We start from the raw sequence: 19,837 nt of genomic DNA on the forward strand, positions 1-19,837 counted from the left end.
TCCCCTGATTTTTTATCCCATTTTATCCCCCATTAGTGCTCGCTTGATTTCTCAATCCTGGTTGCTACTCCATCCTCTGCCGATCTGGGGAGAGCCGAGACTGGCTCCATGCTTCCTCCGAGACATGGGCAGTCAGCCAGCCGCTTATTTTCACCTAACAGAGGAAGCTTCACCGGTAGGACATAGCACGTGGGAGGTTCACGCTATTCCAACCAGTTCCCCTCCCTCTGACCAGGCGCCCTTAACGACCAGAGGAGGAACCACATTAGCAACCAGGATATTGCATGTTTTTGTGAAGGGGGTTCCTATATGAAGGAAACCCCTGGGAGGCACGGGAAGAACATGCAAACTCCACACAGAAAGGCCCTTTAGACGACCCCACCCGGGCAGTGGGCACTCGAGGACATGCGGACGGGCACGCATTCCTTCAGCGGTCACATCGTCCCAGGTGGGAATCGAACCCACGACCTTCGAGCTGTGAGGCGATAGTGCTTACCACTGCACCACCGTACCTCCCCTCGCCTCATGGTTTTATGCCTCCATTGACTTTTACCTGATACCAGTGAATAATGTGCAGCGAGAAACATGCCGTTTCACTTAGAGGAGTACATAGGACTAATATAGAGCCTTGTCACATCACCTGAAGCTCAATATAAGCTAAACTAATGAGCTACCAGAGGAACAGGACGCCACACTCCCTGTCCTGGCTGTCATCCAGGAAGAGGAAGTGCACAGGGTGGACTAATGTGATTATTAGGTCAACTTAAAGGATTTTTGGTGTCTGCAAAGGTGACCCCATTTCCAGTCTTTGTAGAATGACCCAAGATAATTTTTCCCAGCTACAGTGGTAAGCAAAACATTGTCAAAGTGAAGTTGACCATTACACCTGTGGATATAACATGTTATTACTTCATAATAGACCATTTTGCCATAATTAACATACAAAATATTGAGTTATGGCCAAAATTGTGTTTTGTGAGGTCACAGTGACATTGGCCTTTGATCACTAAAATCTAACCAGTTCATCCATGAGTCCAAGTGGATGTTTGTGCCAGATGTAATATAATTCCCTCCAGGCATTCCTGAGATAGAGCGTTCACGAGAATGGGACAGACATGAGATCACAGTGACCTTAACCTTTGACCACCAAGATCTGTTCAGTTCATCCTTGAGTCAAAGTGGAAGTTTGTGCATAATTTTAAGAAATCCCCTCAAGGCTGAGAAATTGCATTCACGAGAATGGGATGAACGTTGAGGTCAGTGACCTTGAATTATGACCACATCCAAAAAGCCTGAAAAATAAAATGATTTAAAGTCACCACCTCACACAACTGAAAGTAGAATGCTGACAACTCAAAGTAGAAGGCTGACTCCCACCTCAGAGCAGAGCATCTGTGGGGGTATCTGACTGCCCTCGTCCATGTTCCCTGGAACCATGGGCAGAGGGCCGGGAGGCTCCTTCATGTGAGGGATAAAGAAAAATTAGGAAGAAAGAAAGAAAATTATGCTAAACCTGAGGAATGGAGAGGCATTCATGAACATGAAGTGAAACATTATATATATATATATATATATATATATATATATATATATATATATATATATATATATATATATATATATATATATTTATATATATATATACACATATATAATATATAGACTGTTTTCACCAGAGCGCAACCCCACAGCACTTCCTTTTTCTCAGCATTCGGCAAACTGCAGAAATATTCACTCGACATTGTTACTTTTGTTTTCGCCGCTCAGCTGTATAGACGGTTTTCACGGAATGGTCAATCCTGCACTTGAATGTTTTTTTTGCTTTTATGTCCATAGCAAACACTGCAACAGGAAGTGAGCGGGGGTTCAATTTAGAATGTTTTTGTTGTCAAGTTAAAACCGTCTATACATACACACATATATATATACTTTAGTATACAATGTAAAAATTAAATTGTATTGTTATTAATTTAAAGTAATGGGTCAACTTAGTTCATAGGACAATACTTTTCAGTTTAGTGAAAGAAAGAATGTTATTGGTGCATATTAAATTTAAGTCAGCCATTGCTGTCAAGACACTTACATGTTTATTGGTTGGTACTCCTCGGGGTTCAGAGTGACGACGTGAGGACTTGCGAGGAGGCAGCACTTCTCTCACAGCAGCCTTTGACCTGACATAACGAAAAGTAGTGTTACAGTGACATCAAGGAAGACACTACCGTAAATTCCGGACTATAAGCCGCACCTTTTTTCCCGTTTTTTGGCCTTTTTTGGCCCCTGCGGCTTATATAACGGTGCGGCTTATCTATGGATTTTTTCCAAAAAAAAAAAAAAAAAAAAAAAAAATCTCTTTTTTAGCACTCTTTCTAACTATAAATCCTATATAACTATAATAAGTTTTAATTTCCTCTCTTGCCCTCTTTTCACCACACTGTATGACACTGTGTGCACTGTAAAAAACAACACAGGTGGTGTTGTGTTATGTTGTTTTGTTGAAATGTTAATAAATGGGAGCTTCCTCTACAATCCCCTCTGTGCATGAACCCTTACATATGGTAATTAAACATTAAAAAAAAAAAAAAAAAATACCATTAAAACACCCGCGGCTTATAGTCCGGTGCGGCTTATATAAGAAAAAAATAGTCAACTTTGAAGGTGCGGCTTATACACCGGTGCGGCTTATAGTCCGGAATTTACGGTACTTTGTTTTTTTACTTTACATGTATACAGATTTTTTTTAAATTGAATGTGGGACAGAACACAGTAGTTAACTACATTATATGGCTGCTGGGATATGTATATTAGGGCTGCCATAAACGATTATTTTGATAGTCGACTAGTCACCGATTATTTTTAACGATTAGTCGACTAATCGGATCATATCGCACAATTACTCAATCGCTCTGATTTAGCTATCATCAGCTTCTAAATTTAGCTTCAAGTTGTTTTAAGCATGTGCCAAATAAAAATAAAGACAATTAATGATGATAATTCACTCAAAAATAAAATTTTCATGAACTTTAAAGTTTAGAGCATGTAGCAGCACATTTATTTCTGGCATCAATGTACTTGCATGTAATAAATGTAATATAGTGCAAATTGCAAAGTACACATTGAAATTGAAAACATATAGTGCAATGAAATATGTACTATAGAGACAGTCCGCATGTCTGGGAACGCCCACAAAATGTTAAACGGCTGGCGCGCGAGTGGGGTAAAACCGCCCATATATCTCATGGGCTGACTCACCAAAAGACGGTGCTGCGGCTCTAAACTACAGGGTTGGATCTATTCATGGGCATCGAAGCTATGACACTAGTCATGTGGTGAATTGAGTGCACTGCACACATCCTTATTTGGAAAAGCACATTCAGGTGCATGCAAAAACAAGCACAAACATTTTTCTTGTGTCATGTATGCAAATAGGAAGATGTTGGTCACCAAGTGTTAAAGGGCGCTTTGGAGGAGGATGGCATTGTCCTTGTTTAAGGGGTACTTCACTGAAAAACAATGCCGATTTATTTTTGCAGCCATTCATTTAGCTCGACAGTTATTGAAAGTTGATTTGAGTTAAGTTGATGCCAGTGATGTCATGAAAATAATTATAATTAATACAACCCAATGATGTAGTGCTTTCTGATGACATCACTGGCATCAACTTATCTCAAATCAACGCAATAACTGTCCAAATAAATGAATGCCTGCAAAATGGTTTACAGATGTGTGAGATCATGTGCAAAATAAATCAGCATTTATTTTTTCGGTTTAGTTTCCCTTTAACTCATTGAGTGCCATGGACGAACATGTTCGTCATTTCAAATAGTAACGTAGAGTGCCAAGGACGGACATGTTCGTCAATTGTGTTTTTTGACGGGGGGATGTCGATCTAAGCCTCTTACATCGCCTCTTACAATATTGGAGCTATTGAATGTGTCTAACCTATTTTACAGAACCCTTAGGTGGCGACAGTGCTCTCCAGGTTAACAGAAAGGCAGAGAAAAACAGAGAATAAGTCGTTGGGGAAACGGAAATCGCATCGCATCCGTATGCATCGATATGCATGAAGCATAACGTTACTGCAGCTGTGCCTGCAGCAGCCAATCTGCTCCCACAATTGAGCCGCTCCGTGTCGGTTGCGACAGCACATCTGCATGATCAGCCGTGGAGTTGTTATTATTCTCAACTGGAAGCATGGGAGCCGGTGACAAACACACGCAGAACGCTGTAAAAAAGCTGGATGTCGCGCACCCTTCACTGTGCGCACAGCAAACTCAGCAGAGAGCCACCACAGACACGGAGGAGGAGTGTGCAGTTGAGGCGGGGCGGGGCGGGGCGGGGGTGGGGGGGGGGGGGGGGGTGGGGCACGCAGAGCAGCACACAACACCCAGACAGACCCAGGCAGCAGGACAGGATTAAAAACGCAAGCCAGAATATCCGATGCCCACCAGCAGCAAATCAAGACCAGCAAGAAGCTGCAACCAGCAGCGCACGCTGGTTGTAGCTAAAAAAATATTATTCTGCCAAACAAAATTCCCTGGCCTTCACTGTTTTATTGAAGGAAATTATTTTGAGGTGTGACTACATTAGAAAAGATTAGCTTCAGAGTCAGTGATGTGCTTGAAATGTTTAATTTCACAAAAGGCCCATTATCTCAGCTTCTAGAAAAAAATTGCTGTTTTTGGATGAATCAAGCTATCTTCTCCGGCTCATAACTAAAGAACGGAAAATGGGATCAATAAACTTTTTTTTGCAGATGATAGAATAGAGTCTCATCGTTCTTTGTGCGTGTTCAGTGTTTACATAGTAATATCACACAATATTCTGTGGGCCTCGAGAATCACTGAAAACGCTCTGAAACTCTGGCACTGGGAGCGTCCGTTCTCCAAAAGTGGCTGGCACTCAATGAGTTAACTACATCATTGATGAAATATTTGATTACGGTATTCAACCATTTAACATTTACCTCCATGTTTACCTACCTGCAATAATTTGACGGATGACAGGAAGGCTTGGTTCTGTCTGATGTTCTCCAGGCGCTCCAGTTCATATTCAGATAGTCCTCCACATTCTAGTAAAAAAAAAAAAGATTAATATTTCATAATATATTTTCAATGATCTGGCTTGGCATGTAAGTCATTAAATGTTTTTTTTTATCTGGGGTAAAATTAGCATCGAGAAAGATAGGTTTCTAAAGGATACAGACATGATTTAAAAATATGCCTTGCTAGTTCTTAAACACCATGAACAATTACGCAGGGTCATAAAACTTACAGATGTATGCTCCACATCACTGTTTTCCTCATCAGATGACCAGGAGTCCTCCTTTTTAACACATTCACTGCCAGCCTTTTTTTTTTTTACTGTAGGTAGCTTCTGCCAGAGGTTTTTTTTTAGGATTCTGGCTCATTTTACAAGGGCCGAGGATTATTTTCTGCTTGGACTTTGTGAACACAAAGTTCACAAAAGTACTAATAGAATGTGTGCTTTCTCTGTCTAAAAGAGTTAGTTTGTAGAGTTAGTAGTTATGTAGATATTAGCCGTTGAGTACAGCATGGTTTCAGCGTCTGAGACTGAAAGCTGAGATAATCGCAGTTTTGTGAAATTCAATCAAACAGGCAGAACAGTCACTTTAACCATTTATTTTTGGCATCAGTGAGAGATCAGACATCTAAACAATATAGTTCTGAACGCCCTCTCCTTCAAACTCCTCCCTCCGTGGGCGTGTCTGGTGGCTTTCAGCAGTGTTTGTCACAAGCGGGTTTCTACTGCTGCTGCTGCTGCTGCTGCTGCTGCGAGTTTGAGCAGCCTCCCTCCCTGGCGGCGAGTGTGGATGGGGCTCACTCGTTTCTTGGGTTTGAGAGCTTTGATGAAGCTTTGTGCGATTCTAGGCTTTATGCTGCGTGTTTCAAAGTGTGTTTTCCACCCAGTCTATTTTTGGAACCCCCCACCGTTGTGCGCGCCCGTGTGCACCAGCGTGAAAGCGTTTTCGCCTACAGTATGAGAATGAGGCTCGTTCGTTTCTGGGTTTTCGGTTGAGCTCAGCTGGAATGAAGCTGCGTGCGATTCTGCGCTTTCTGCTGGTGTTTCAAAGTGTGTTTCACCCATAATCTATTATGCAAATTTGCAATCCCCCACCGCCAGCTCCCAGCGCGATAATGCGCGAAAGCGAAAGCGTTTTCGCCAATCCATTTTACAGTATGAGAGAATGGTTTCCTCGCGCGTTCCCCTGCAGTTTTGGCTCTGCTTTTTCTAGTGTGGAGAGCACTGTCGCCACTTAGTGGGTCGGTGGAATGGGTTGTACACGTTCGCTGGCTCCAATATTTTTATAGGAGACGTTTTTTTTTTTAAGACGAGATATCTCGTCATTGGCAGTCAACCGTTGGATTTTGTAAGACGAGATATCTCGTCAATGGCAGTGAACGTGTTAAGAAGGAATGAAAATAGTTTAAAAAAAAATGGGAATACCTACTACTGCTTTTATGTGAACTATTAAGTGTCTCTGGCCTCACCTTCCTCTTACTGGCAGAATGGTATTCACAAGGTGTCAGGACCTCCTCCTCCTGTCGAGCTGAGCAGCAGACTGCTCTCTCTGTCCCAGGCTCCTCAGGTCCTCCCTAAAAGTGACAGCACTTCCACCGTTTGACTTGAGGGAATTATTATTATTTGGCACAAACGCCCCCTTGGACTGAAGGATGAACTGAATAGATTTTGGTGCTCAAACGCCAAGGTCACTGGGACCTCATGTCTGTCCCATTCCCATGAACACAATATCTCAGGAATGCCTGGAGATAATGTCATTTCACCTGGCACAAACACCCACTTGGACTCACAGGCTGGTCCCTCAAATTGCCAAGACTGCTTTTCAACACAACTGCTAATAACTTTCAAGCTACGTAGCTTGCTAACCTTATCGGTGTTTCCAACCGAGCGGCTCCACTGTAACTACCTGCGCCCCTACCAGTCACAGTGAGGATTCAGCAGACAGACATGCATACAGACATGACATGCAGACAGTCAATGCAATGTGGCTGTGATGTGATCACTGAAATCAAAAGAGGTCACGCATAAATGACACAGGCTGATTGGTCCAGGATTATGTGAGATTAGCTGCGGAGAGAGACAGAGTTGATGTACACTTACCACATATTCTTTGACCAGTGTATCCAGGTCTTCATTGAGGTAGACACTAAGGACCCTCAGGACACAATCCTGTTTTGTGTATATGTCTTGATTCTGAAACAAGCACACAACAACATCCCAAAGAATTACGGTACATCACAATTGCTCAAGTGACATCACTAACGACATCACAATCGTGATACAAACCACCGCCCGCTTCGCCAATTTTAACGAAGATAAAATCACTGTTGGCTTGCAAATCCATTATTTTTTTCTAGAAAAGACAGGAGGAGAAGGAATGAGGGGGTGGTGAAGAAGTAGAAAAAAAACACTCACATTAGCTGTCTGTGCCATTATGGTGCCGATTGTCTTTCCTGCAGATCCTCCTTTGGCATGGAAAACCTTTATCAGGTCATCAGAAATAAAGATTTTAGTGAACATTTAGTGAACGTTTAGTTTAGAGGGGTTGTTTTCAAACATGCTTTAGGTTGAGAATGTCATTTGTGAGCATGTGCTTAGGTATAAATTAAGTACCCAGTTCACAGATCACAGACTGGAAGAGGTCAGGTCAGTGGGGTGGCTGCAGGGACAGGGAAGTCTGCTGACATAATTCTATGTTGGAGCAATATGGAGAGAGATATTAGAAGATGGAGACAGAGAAGAGAAGGGGGCATGTAAATTACATGAGGAGAGGGATCACATCTAATTGTCTCAATGAACAATTGGAAACATTTGAAATTTAAAACTATATACTCACTGTGTGTGCTGTCAGCTCGCAGGCAGCAGCAGGTCAGGTCACAGACAGCAGGTCAGTGGGCTGACTGCAGGGACATGGAGGTCAGCTGACATTAAATGCTGAAACAATCTGGAGAGAGATATTGGAGGCAGGAGACAGAGAGAAGAAGAGATGACAGGCACTATAATTAGAAACTAACATTACAAACAAAGACCTAACAACTAAGATTCAACATAATTTTGCCATAGTGAGTAATCATAGTGGATTCTCAGTTTATCCGTTGGCCTGCGCTCGCTCACTCCCAGGCATTATAACAGACAACAGATAAATCAAGAGCCTACACTAAAACGCGTTCCAAGTGTTGATAATCCTAATATGCATGATCAAAAAGTGTGTTAAAACCATGGTTAAAACAGGACTGATTTGGTGCTGTCTGTCGTAACAGGACGCGCGCTCCATGACTGTGTACATAACATTACGTTTACGTCTTTTCGGAGTTGAACGTTGAACGTTGAACGTGCGGAGTTGAACGTTACAGAGCAGGGTCTCGGTCTAAAATACTCCCACACTTTAGATGACCGTGCTTGTCCTGTAGCTTGTCCTGACCCTGTCGCTTAGGAGTTGGGAAAAGGAATAACAAATCCATGTGATAGACGGAGCCAACTTCACTCTACCAGTCGGGAATAACAACTTCACTTTCACTAGTCGCTTCCGCTAATCCGACAACAATATGACTTCCGGTCAGATTAAAAGCCATTTTACATCCAAGTACCACTACATACCAAACAATATTTCCCAGGGACCACTTCCACTGCGTCTGCCAATGTCTTGGAAACTTACCTGAACAGCGATGTAGACCTGGGACACAAACAGGATCTCCGCTGTGTCTGGAGAGAGAGGGAGCCTGGAAACGGTCAGCAGACTTGACTAAAAGCCTGCCTGCTTTACAGATACATTCAATAAGTCTTCAAAAAAGTTAATTAAAAAGTAGCCTGGTGCAAGCCTCTCTAAAAGCCAGTGACAATTAATTAAACCTGTCTCCTTACCTTCGTTGCATATACGGAGGTTTCTTGATGGCTTTATCAGCGATTCATGGCCGTCATTAGTAGTGGAGCATCAATCCCCTTTTCAAACATGTGAAAATGAAATGCTGTTAGTTATTATAGGCATAGTTTGCATAGCAAGTTAGTTGGCTACTTGTACTACGCAGCCTGCATGCAGCTCCTCGAAAATGTGACTCGACGCAGCTGACGTGAACAGTGCAAGTATAATATAATATAGATGGGGAGATAACAGGAGAGAGTGAAAGCTATTACCAAGTATATGTACTACATTATTTCCTTGGGCTAACTTCTAATTATTGAAATGCTAGTGAAATCATATAATTACTCATTTTGCTGGGGACTCCCCCTGTGAGCCCTCATCAAGCTGACATTCGAGTGTATAGGACCAAGTTGAGGTGATTGCCGAAGTATATTTCCAGCTTTAGTTTTTACCACCACTATCACAGGTAAACTGTATTTAGCAAAACACTGTATTCCATATGATTTATCCAGGTCAAGATGCAGTTCTCTAAAATAATTAGCATTGTGGATATAGTCTTTTTATGTAAATATCATTTTGGGTGAAGCAAGCTTCAACTATATTTCAAGAAAAGTGGCAGCAATGTGGAAGCTAGTGTAGAGGTGAGTGACTAAGCTAAAAAAAATAAACATAACAGCACAAATATTTGACAAAATCTCTACATAATTATACAGTATTTACCCTAATGAGACAATATGTATGGTTAAAACTGACTAATGACATCACAACAGTCATCCAAAATTTAAAATTAGATACTCAGAATTGTGTCTACCAAATTATATGCTTTTATCACAAAATGCACAATTGTTATGGAATGTTTTAGCTAAGCTGCACGGTAAGGGGGGGAATCAAACGCATGCGCGCGCTCTCCACTGGCTATGTCTATTGTCTAGTGATAGACATGCTATCTTTTCCTATACAACAACGATTTAACAGTTAGCAGAGCCCCCTTACTGCCAAATTAGCATGCCATGGTTTGCCTACTTTGATCAGACAGTGCAGCATTTAGCTCTTCTGGGGGGAGTAATGTTGAACAACGTTACGCGCTAATTTGCATATCAATATGCGCTAATTAAGTAACTACTAACGACTCTGACTGCTCAATGCTCACCACACAGTTTCATTGATGAGTGGGGAGAACGATTGTGTGGACTGTGGAGGACCACAACACTGAGGGCATGATATGACAGTGGGGGGTCATCCCTATGTTCCCCGGGTCCTATGTTCCCCGGGTCCTATGTTCCCCGCTTTTCCCAAATAGGGTCCTATGTTCCCCGCTATGTTCCCTGGGAGAGGTTAGGTTTTGGGTTAGGATCTCGGGGAGGTTAGGTTTAGGCGTGGGGGGTGGGAGAGGTTAGGTTTTGGGTTAGGGTCTGGGGGAGGTTAGGTTTAGGGTTAGTGAAAAACGGGGAATATAGAACCTGGGGAACATAGAACCCGGGGAACATAGACATGATCCCGACAGTGGACAAGTAGCTAATAGGCAGCTAACATTAGCGCCATGTTAAAGTTAGCTAAAAACAGAAATGTAGGGCTAACCAGATATGATGGAACATGACCTCACGTTACAGCATTATTCTTACCTTGTTAGTGAGTTCCTGGGGAGACTGCAATGCTGGGAAAAACTTTAAATTGACAGAAATAGCCCTCCTGCAGTGGTACCCGTTGCTGCAGCAGCCTGAAAGGCGCAAATCTGAAACTTCCTGGTCTGTTCAAGGGTTTTGCATAGACCGCCTCCAAAATAAAAGCGCAGTTTGTTTGTAACTTTCGGAAATGGTAAAAACGGGGGAATATGAGACAACATAAGCACACATGTTCATTGGGATCATTCTACTAAACTTTAACCGAAACTATACTTTGACATAGATATTTAAAACAATTCTGAAAAGCGAAAAACTTAACTTGTTTATTTTATTTTGAAGGGAAGACAAGTAGTGGATTAGTCCAACTAAATTCAATAAAATATGGCTTAAAGAGTGTGTATGTAAATCTATAAAAAGTGACTAACATTATATACATGCACACCCTAAAGGAAATAATGCACAATATCTTGTATTTTGAACAATGCTGTTTAATTGAGGTATTAAGATTTACCATGTAGAGATAAGAACATAGATTTCATTGTTATACGACAGACATAAATTGTGTTAGATTTACATCTTCCCAAAATAATCAGTGTGCAGAGAGGCTAGAAGTAGGACCAACATTCCTTTATAACTGGGAACTGGTAATTACGACCTTACGGTTCAAAGGTCATGAGCTGGGACGATGACGTCACCAGAGCTGGTATTTCCCATTCCAAACTCGTAGGAGCCTCAGCAGCCCCAACCTCAAAAATCCAAGATGGCTGCGCCGCGCAACAACAGATTTATGACATCACTGACGATGTCACAGTGGGAGTTATGACATCACTGATGATGTCACAGTGGGATTTCATCAGTGGGATTTATGACACACTGATAATGTCACCATGGGTGTATGACATCACTCATGATGTCACAGTGGGATTTCATCAGTGAGATTTATGAGGGATTTATGACATCAATGATGATGTCACAGTATGATTTATGACATCACTGGGATTGATGACATCACTGATGTCACAGTGTGATTTATGACATCACTTATGATGTCTGTGAGGAAGCTTGTGTGCTTGCCTCGGGTGATGTGTGAAGTGTGCTGGATCGTAGAACCACAGAGATGTCGGTCCTCGGACGCGGTTGAAGGAATACCACTCGTGACCAGGACCTGGCTGGTTGTAAGGCAGCCAGTGACCGGGACCTGGTTGGTTGTAAGGCAGCCAGTGACCAAGAGTGATCGATCAGAACCACAGAGGTGTCGGTCCTCTGATTCAGTCGTGGGAAGGGAAGACATTATGAAGAAGAGGAAGGAAGAATACAGCTTCACAGAACACCTTGTTATATACACCCTCGTTGGTGATGTCACAGCGTTCAGGGAGCTATGACATCATCGGTGACCCCGTAAAGTCCCATCTGCCATCACAGTCAGCCCAGACCGCCTGACATCGCCGATGACCTCACAGGTGAACTCTGACGTCATCATTGATGATGTCACGGCGGTGTCATCGTCATTACGTCGTTGCCGCGTTGGTTCGTGGGCGTCAATTGCCCCAAGAACAGGCCTAGTGGTGGGCCATTATGGACCCTTTTCTACAATGTCAGTGGTATTATGGGGGATTTGTGACATCACTGATGATGTCACAGTGGCATTTATGACATCACTGATGATGCCACAGTGTGATTTATGACATCACTTATGATGTCACAGTGGGATTTCATCAGTGGGATTTATGACACCCTGATAATGTCACAGTGGCATTTATGACATCACTGATGATGTCACAGTGGGATTTATGACATCACTGGGATTGATGACATCACTGATGTCACAGTGTGATTTATGACATCACTTATGATGTCAGTGGTATTATGAGGGATTTATGACATCACTGATGATGGCACAGTATGATTTATGACATCACTGGGATTGATGACATCACTGATGTCACAGTGTGATTTATGACATCACTTATGATGTCAGTGGTATTATGAGGGATTTATGACATCACTGATGATGTCACAGTGGCATTTATGACATCACTGATGATGTCAGAGTGGGATGTATTACATCACAGTGGGACAGAGAAACAGAGAGACACAGACAGACAGACAGAGCCCTAGCTCCCATTTATATGAGAGGGGGACCTGATGGAGGGCAAGTGCATAGTCATAGCGCCACCTACTGGCAACACAAAAAGCACTTCTCGACCAAATTACGCATCGTTAGAGTGGTCACATGGCTATGAAAAAAAAAAAAAAAAAAAAAAAAAAAAAGTCCCATCTGCCATCACAGTCAGCCCAGACCGCCTGACATCGCCGATGACCTCACAGGTGAACTCTGACGTCATCATTGATGATGTCACGGCGGTGTCATCGTCATTACGTCGTTGCCGCGTTGGTTCTTGGGCGTCAATTGCCCCAAGAACAGGCCTAGTGGTGGGCCATTATGGACCCTTTTCTACAATGTCAGTGGTATTATGGGGGATGATGTCAGAGTGGGATGTATTACATCACAGTGGGACAGAGAAACAGAGAGACACAGACAGACAGACAGAGCCCTAGCTCCCATTTATATGAGAGGGGGACCTGATGGAGGGCAAGTGCATAGTCATAGCGCCACCTACTGGCTCAAACTATGTGGCTCAAACACTTAGTAAAAAAAAAAAAAAAAAAAAAAAAACTATCTCCGGAACGGAAGGTCGCACAGAAATGGGACTGACACCATTGGATTCCTCGTCGAAAAGTACGTCGCGAGTGCCCCGCCCCTTCCCGAAAAAACGCTTCCTTAGGGTACTTTAGGGCACATATGTAGATTTACATGAAATCGCGATTTCCTCCCTAACCAGAAGTCTGACCGGGAAATAAAAAAGTTTCACCCGACGTACTTTTTCAAGACGGTTCGAATGAGCCCTTGCTCGAGTCTCTCCGACAACGGGAAGTGGTCGAAAAGGGACCCTAAAGTTCCCATGTTTGACCAAAAAACTTTAAATGGCTGTATCTCGGGAAGGAAACGTCGTAGAGAGTCGCGGTTGGTTGCGTTGGATTCCTCGTCTAATTGTCTATCGGAATGAAAAAAAAAAAAACACCAAGTACTTCAAAAGTTCCAAATCGCATGAAACGTTCTCCTAACACAAACCCACAAAAAAACCTAAAAGCTTATACATTCAAACAGTGTTGAAATCGGGCTATATTCTCCAAAACGTTTGTCTTCTAGCCGTTTTTCACCCTAGTGCTATGATGACATCATCACTGTCATCACTGATGACATCATCGTCAGTCATTACACAACACATTTTTTGTGTCATTTTCTGACATCTGTTTTAAGAGTGTACAAATGGATTTACCGTATAGATGAATTACAGTAAATATATAGTATACATATTTTACAGTATCTTACTAAACATATTACAGTAAGATACTGTTCAAATTACAAATGGATTTACAGTATCGATGAATTACAGTAAATATACTGTATACTCATTTTACAGTATCTTACTAAACATATTACAGTAAGATACTGTTCAAAGTACAAGTGGATTTACAGTAGAGATTAATCACAGTAATTATACTTTATACACACTTTACAGTATCTTACTAAACATATTACAGTAAGATACTGTTCAAATACAAGTTGATTTACAGTAGAGATTAATTACAGTAATTATACTGTATACACATTTTACAGTATTTTACTAAACATATTACAGTAAGATACTGTTCAAATACAAGTTGATTTACAGGAGAGATTAATTACAGTAAATATGCTGTATACACATTTTACAGGATTTCACTAAACATATTACAGTAAGATACTGTGTCACAATGTCTTCTTCTCTTGAGTTTTATGGCAGGTGGTGAATTACTGCCACCTCTGGACGATGTACACTTCTGAAAATGTATCCAAAATGACTAGATTCTAGCTATTTGAATCACAGCTAGCCATATTTGAACCATATTCATAAATGTTAAAAGATTCGAATGAATGCATATCTAAACCAAATGCCTATATTTTAACTATTTGAATTACAGCTAGCCATATTTAAACCATATTCATAATTTTTAACTGATTCAGTTTAATTAATCTCAGAAAAAACAGATTTATTTAGATTCTAGGGATTTTGAATACATAGATTTTATGATTATGATTATTTGAATAAAATCTAATAGATGCAAATAACTAATAATTAACTACACCATGATTATTTCTGTGAGTGTAACCCACCCCCCATGCCTAAACCTAACCTCTCCCACCCCCATGCCTACACCTAACCTCTCCCACCCCTAACCCTAACCCACCCCCCATGCCTAAACCTAACCTCTCCCACCCCTAACCCTAAACCTAACCTCTCCCACCCCCCATGCCTAAACCTAACCTCTCCCACCCCCATGCCTAAACCTAACCTCTCCCACCCCTAACCCTAACCTCTCCCATCCCCCATGCCTAAACCTAAGGACACAGGGGTCCAAGCAGACCCTCCCCATGCCTGCAGAGGTGGGCAGGGTGGTTGAGAGAAGAGCCAATGGAGAATCCTATCCATTAAATGAGGTTTTGCAAGTAATCTGTACAACCCCTGAATCCTACCCATTAAATGGGGTTTTGCAAGTAATCTCTACAACCCCAGGGAAACTGGGTTGTAGAGATTGTACAACTCCTCTCCATTCGATGGGGGCATTTGAATGCAATTCCTTTCCATTGAATGAGGTGATTCATAGTAGATCGGGTGCCTAGTGTGAACTCGACTTTAATCTTCATCACTAGAGGTGTTGGTTAATATGCTCCACTATGTGTTGGTGTTGGTTAATCTGCTCCACTATGTGTAGCTGTTGGTTAATCTGCTCCACTATGTGTAGGTGTTGGTGAATCTGCTCCACTATGTGTAAATGTTGGTTAATCTGCTCCACTGTGTAGGTGTTGGTTAATCTGCTCCACTATGTGTATGTGTTGGTTAATCTGCTCCACTATGTGTTGGTGTTGGTTAATCTGCTCCACTATGTGTATGTGTTGGTTAATCTGCTCCACTATGTGTTGGTGTTGGTTAATCTGCTCCACTATGTGTATGTGTTGGTTAATCTGCTCCACTATGTGTTGGTGTTGGTTAATCTGCTCCACTATGTGTATGTGCTGGTTAATCTGCTCCACTATGTGTAGGTGTTGGTTAATCTGCTCCACTATGTATAGGTGTTGGTTAATCTGCTCCACAATGTGTAGGTGTTGGTTAATCTGCTCCACTATGGTGTTGGTTAATCTGCTCCACTATGTGTATATGTTGGTTAATCTGCTCCACTATGTGTAAATATTGGTTAATCTGCTCCACTATGTTTAGGTGTTGGTTAACTCATTCATGGCCAGTTTAGGACTGCCAATATTTAGCACAGGCCAAAGATTTTCATAATTGTTGGTCATCTTTCAAGACCCACAGTAAATTATCTATTAGCACCAGAGTGATTTGCAATACCTCAAAATGAAGATGTACGTCTCTGGGTTCACCAGGGAAAAAAAAGTGAGCTTTTAGCATGTTCTGTACTCTACTTATATCCATTTATATACACCCTGTTTTCACCCAAAAGGTCTCTCTGAGATGACAAACAGGAGAAAAGGCAATTTCTGTAAAATACACATTCTCAGGGAGAACTCGCTCTCAATTCTTTTATTTTGAACAGTATTGACATCAGACATGTAAATACTATTCGTTATGACACAAAAAAAAAAATATATATATATATATATATATATATATACACACATGAAGTGCTTTTTTTTTTACATTCAACAATACAGCAGTGTGAGTGAGTGTGCAGACAGACACACAGACAGACAGACAGACAGACAGACAGACACACCAACAGACAGACAGACAGACAGACAGACAGACAGACACACACACACACACACACACACACACACACACACACGATCCCCCTTCGTTGCGTGATTTCTAACCCCACATAGGATAAGCAATAACCACGCCCTGTGGCGCCGGGATTGGCCAGGAGCAACACTGGAGGGCACGCAGCCCAGCGATTTCATGAACCAACTGAATAGCTCTTGAGAACGGACAGCGGGCTGCTGTGACTGCCGCTTCTGGCTTGTTAGCTGTTCGTGTGTTTATTTTGTTTTGTTCTGGTCCACCCGTCCTCGTCCTATCCTCCCTGCTATTTGATCGTTCCCGTTTTCCCCTCGGCTATTCAACACGTCCTCACCGCCCTCTGATCGATCATTTCCTCATTCCTCCGATGATCAAACGCATCTCTGGATTACTTTCTCCCGTTTTCTCCCGGCTGGCACACAGGAAAGCGACCAGCTCCTGCAGCGCGCCGAGGGGCGTTTCAATGGCGTTTCTCCTGTCTGCACATAGTGCACAAGGAAGCGTTTATCCGTTTTCTGCTTTTCCTCTTGCTCAATTTCAAAACAACAGCTGCGGTATGTGTTTGTTCACGTGTTGTCTTAGATGCTAGGGACCTGATACTATGTCACAGGCTGAGGAAGTGTTTGAACTACGCGCTGCAGTAATAAAAACAAAAACACGTCAAACACGTCATTGGCCCTCTGGGCTATTCCTGATAACACGTCAAAGACGTCATTGGCCCTGAATGAGTTAATCTGCTCCACTATGTGTAAATGTTGGTTAATCTGCTCCACTATGTGTATGTGTTGGTTAATCTGCTCCACTATGTGTAGGTGTTGGTTAATATGCTCCACTATGTGTATGTGTTGGTTAATCTGCTCCACTATGTGTAGGTGTTGGTTAATCTGCTCCACTATGTGTAGGTGTTGGTTAATATGCTCCACTATGTGTATGTGTTGGTTAATCTGCTCCACTATAGCCACTTCTAAACATGAAGTCTGGACCATGTCCGGCTAGCCAGAGCAGGATATTTTCCGGTTTTACCTTAATAGACATTAGTCTTTGTTTAGAAACAGCTGGAAATGGTCAGTAATCTCTGCTGATGGCGAGTAGAGTGGGCGGGGGGAGGGGGGTGCGGTAGGGTGTATCGATAAAAAGAAATGTGATATAGAAACAGCTTTAGCGAATCTGTAACCAAACTCGATTAAAAAACATGCAGTTTTGACGGAGGATGCATTCCGACGCATTCAGGCGATAACGTGGGGTGGCAATGTGCCAAAAAATATGAGCGCTTGCCTTTGTTACATCGCCCAAAAGCCGCCAGTCAAAATAGTGGTCGCACCATTGCACTAACATTACATGGATGATTTTACAAGTGGCATTCAAGTCATATCTGACTATTTCTCCCCACAAAAGGTAGGCTATATGTCTCGATATAGGCTGATGCAACTCTTGCATTTTTACATAGCCTACAAGACAGACAGGTCGGGAGGAAAATAAACCATTCAAGCCATTTGCAGCACTTGAGGAAACCGTGAGTTTGCTCGTTTAATTCGTTGATATAAGCGATTGCCCGAATGATTAATTAATAGGCTACGTGAACGTTAGCCGGTACTTTAGCCTATGCAGTAGGCTAAGTAGTAGGCGAATTATCTCCTTGTTGCATTTTTAAACTGGCAGTTGAGGGAGAAACAAACGATTCAACTTTTACTTGTTTGCTCACCTAATTTGGCTCTCTTCCAAATAATCCAGCCACGTAACTACGCCCATTCACGAAATGATTAAATAGCACAGGGACATTAATGGTTTGTAAAGTGCCATTTAAACCACCCACCCACTCAGACATACACGATCCGGAACATGTGCTGCCGGTGTTAAACAACACCAACAATGCGGATCCTGTACTAGGGTCTCAGATGGTAATGATGTGCATAAACCGGATATTTTTTTCTAAACATGCAGGCCGACCGGCTAGCAGCTGGTCATAATCCAGTCAGGCTGCTTTTGTATATAAAAATTGTTCTTACTTGCTTGCCTGGATAAATAAAGGTTAAATAAAATAAATAAATAAATCCGGATTTCACTGCATGTTTAGAAGGGGCTTATGTGTAGGTGTTGGTTAATCTGCTCCACTATGTGTAGGTGTTGGTTAATCTGCTCCAAGATTCAAGATTCAAGATTTTTATTGTCACTCCATGGTACAAGTATCACGTGTGAAATTCTTGTGCTGTGAACTCTGTTTACAACATAGTACAAATATAACAGGGCATTTGAGTGCAAACACAACAAGCAATGAGGCAGTATAGTGATAAGACAAGTCAGACACAGTGGCATATTCACTGCACATAGGTGCACATGTCGTGTGCATACTTTAAACGTGCTTAAACATTTTAAATTCGGCGTATTTGACATACAGGTGCCAATAGCATATTCCTTATTAAACATACAATTAAACTCGGCGTTTTAAATTCGGCGTATTTGACATACAGGTGCAAATAGCATATTCCTTCTTAAACATACAATTAAACATTAGACATACGTAATGGTAGCAGCTACAGTACGGTACAGTACGGCTACTTCACTATTTGTGTATGTTAAGGAGTCTCGTGGCCTGCGGGAAGAAACTGTTCCTCAAGCGATTTGTGCGTGCTTTTGGAACCCTGTATCTTCTCCCTGAGGGTAACAGGGAGAACAGGCTGTTGTGGGGATGGTTTGTGTCTTTGATGATCTTCAGGGACCTCATGAGGCACCGCTGTTTATACAGTTCATGCAGTTCTGGCAACTCACATCCTGTTACGCGCTGGGCCACGCGTCTCACTCTCCGTAGCGCCCTGCGGTCCATGGTGGTACAGTTCCCGTACCAGGTGGTGAAGCAGCCAGTCAGCAGGCTTTCAATGGTGCCTCTGTAGAAGTCCGTAAGGATTTCTGGCCTTAGCCCAAATTTCTTCAGGCGCCTGAGTCTGTGTATTCGCTGTTGGGCCTTTTTGACAACAGTGGCGGTGTGGCCGGCCCAAGTCAGGTCCTGGTGGATGTTGACTCCCAGGTACTTGAAGCTGTCCACCCTTTCCACCACTGTGCCGTTGATGGTGATTGGGGGGGGTGTGCCCCCCCCCCCCCCCTCCTGTAGTCTACAATGATCTCCTTGGTCTTGGAGACGTTCAGAGAGAGCTGGTTGTCCTGGCACCATTGTTCCAGGGCCCCCACCTCCTCTCTGTAGGCCGTCTCGTCGCCCCCCGAGATCAGCCCCACGACTGCTGTGTCGTCTGCAAACTTCACGATGGTGTTCGAAGTTTGAGTCGCCACGCAGTCGTGGGTGTAGAGGTCGTACCAGAAGGGGCTGGAGACGCACCCCTGGGGCGCTCCTATGCTGATGGTCAGTGGGGAGGAGGTGAGGTTGCCCACCCTCACCACCTGGCGGCGATCTGTCAGGAAATCCAGAATCCAGTCGCACATTGCTGTGTTTAGTCCCAGAT

At 42.7% G+C, this 19,837-nt stretch overlaps 1 protein-coding gene across 1 annotated transcript in view; it reads left to right on the forward strand.

The window, feature by feature from the left end:
• The window catches only part of LOC310800854 (protein unc-13 homolog B-like), a gene marked incomplete at both ends in the record, with an annotated part of 267,146 nt that overhangs the window by 102,687 nt on the left and 144,622 nt on the right, over window positions 1-19,837 (forward strand). The gene's annotated exons all lie outside the window — the stretch shown is intronic.

This window comes from Poromitra crassiceps (assembly GCF_964638095.1).
Source record: "Poromitra crassiceps genome assembly, contig: HAP1_SCAFFOLD_125, whole genome shotgun sequence".
In the NCBI taxonomy this organism is placed as follows: domain Eukaryota; kingdom Metazoa; phylum Chordata; class Actinopteri; order Beryciformes; family Melamphaidae; genus Poromitra; species Poromitra crassiceps.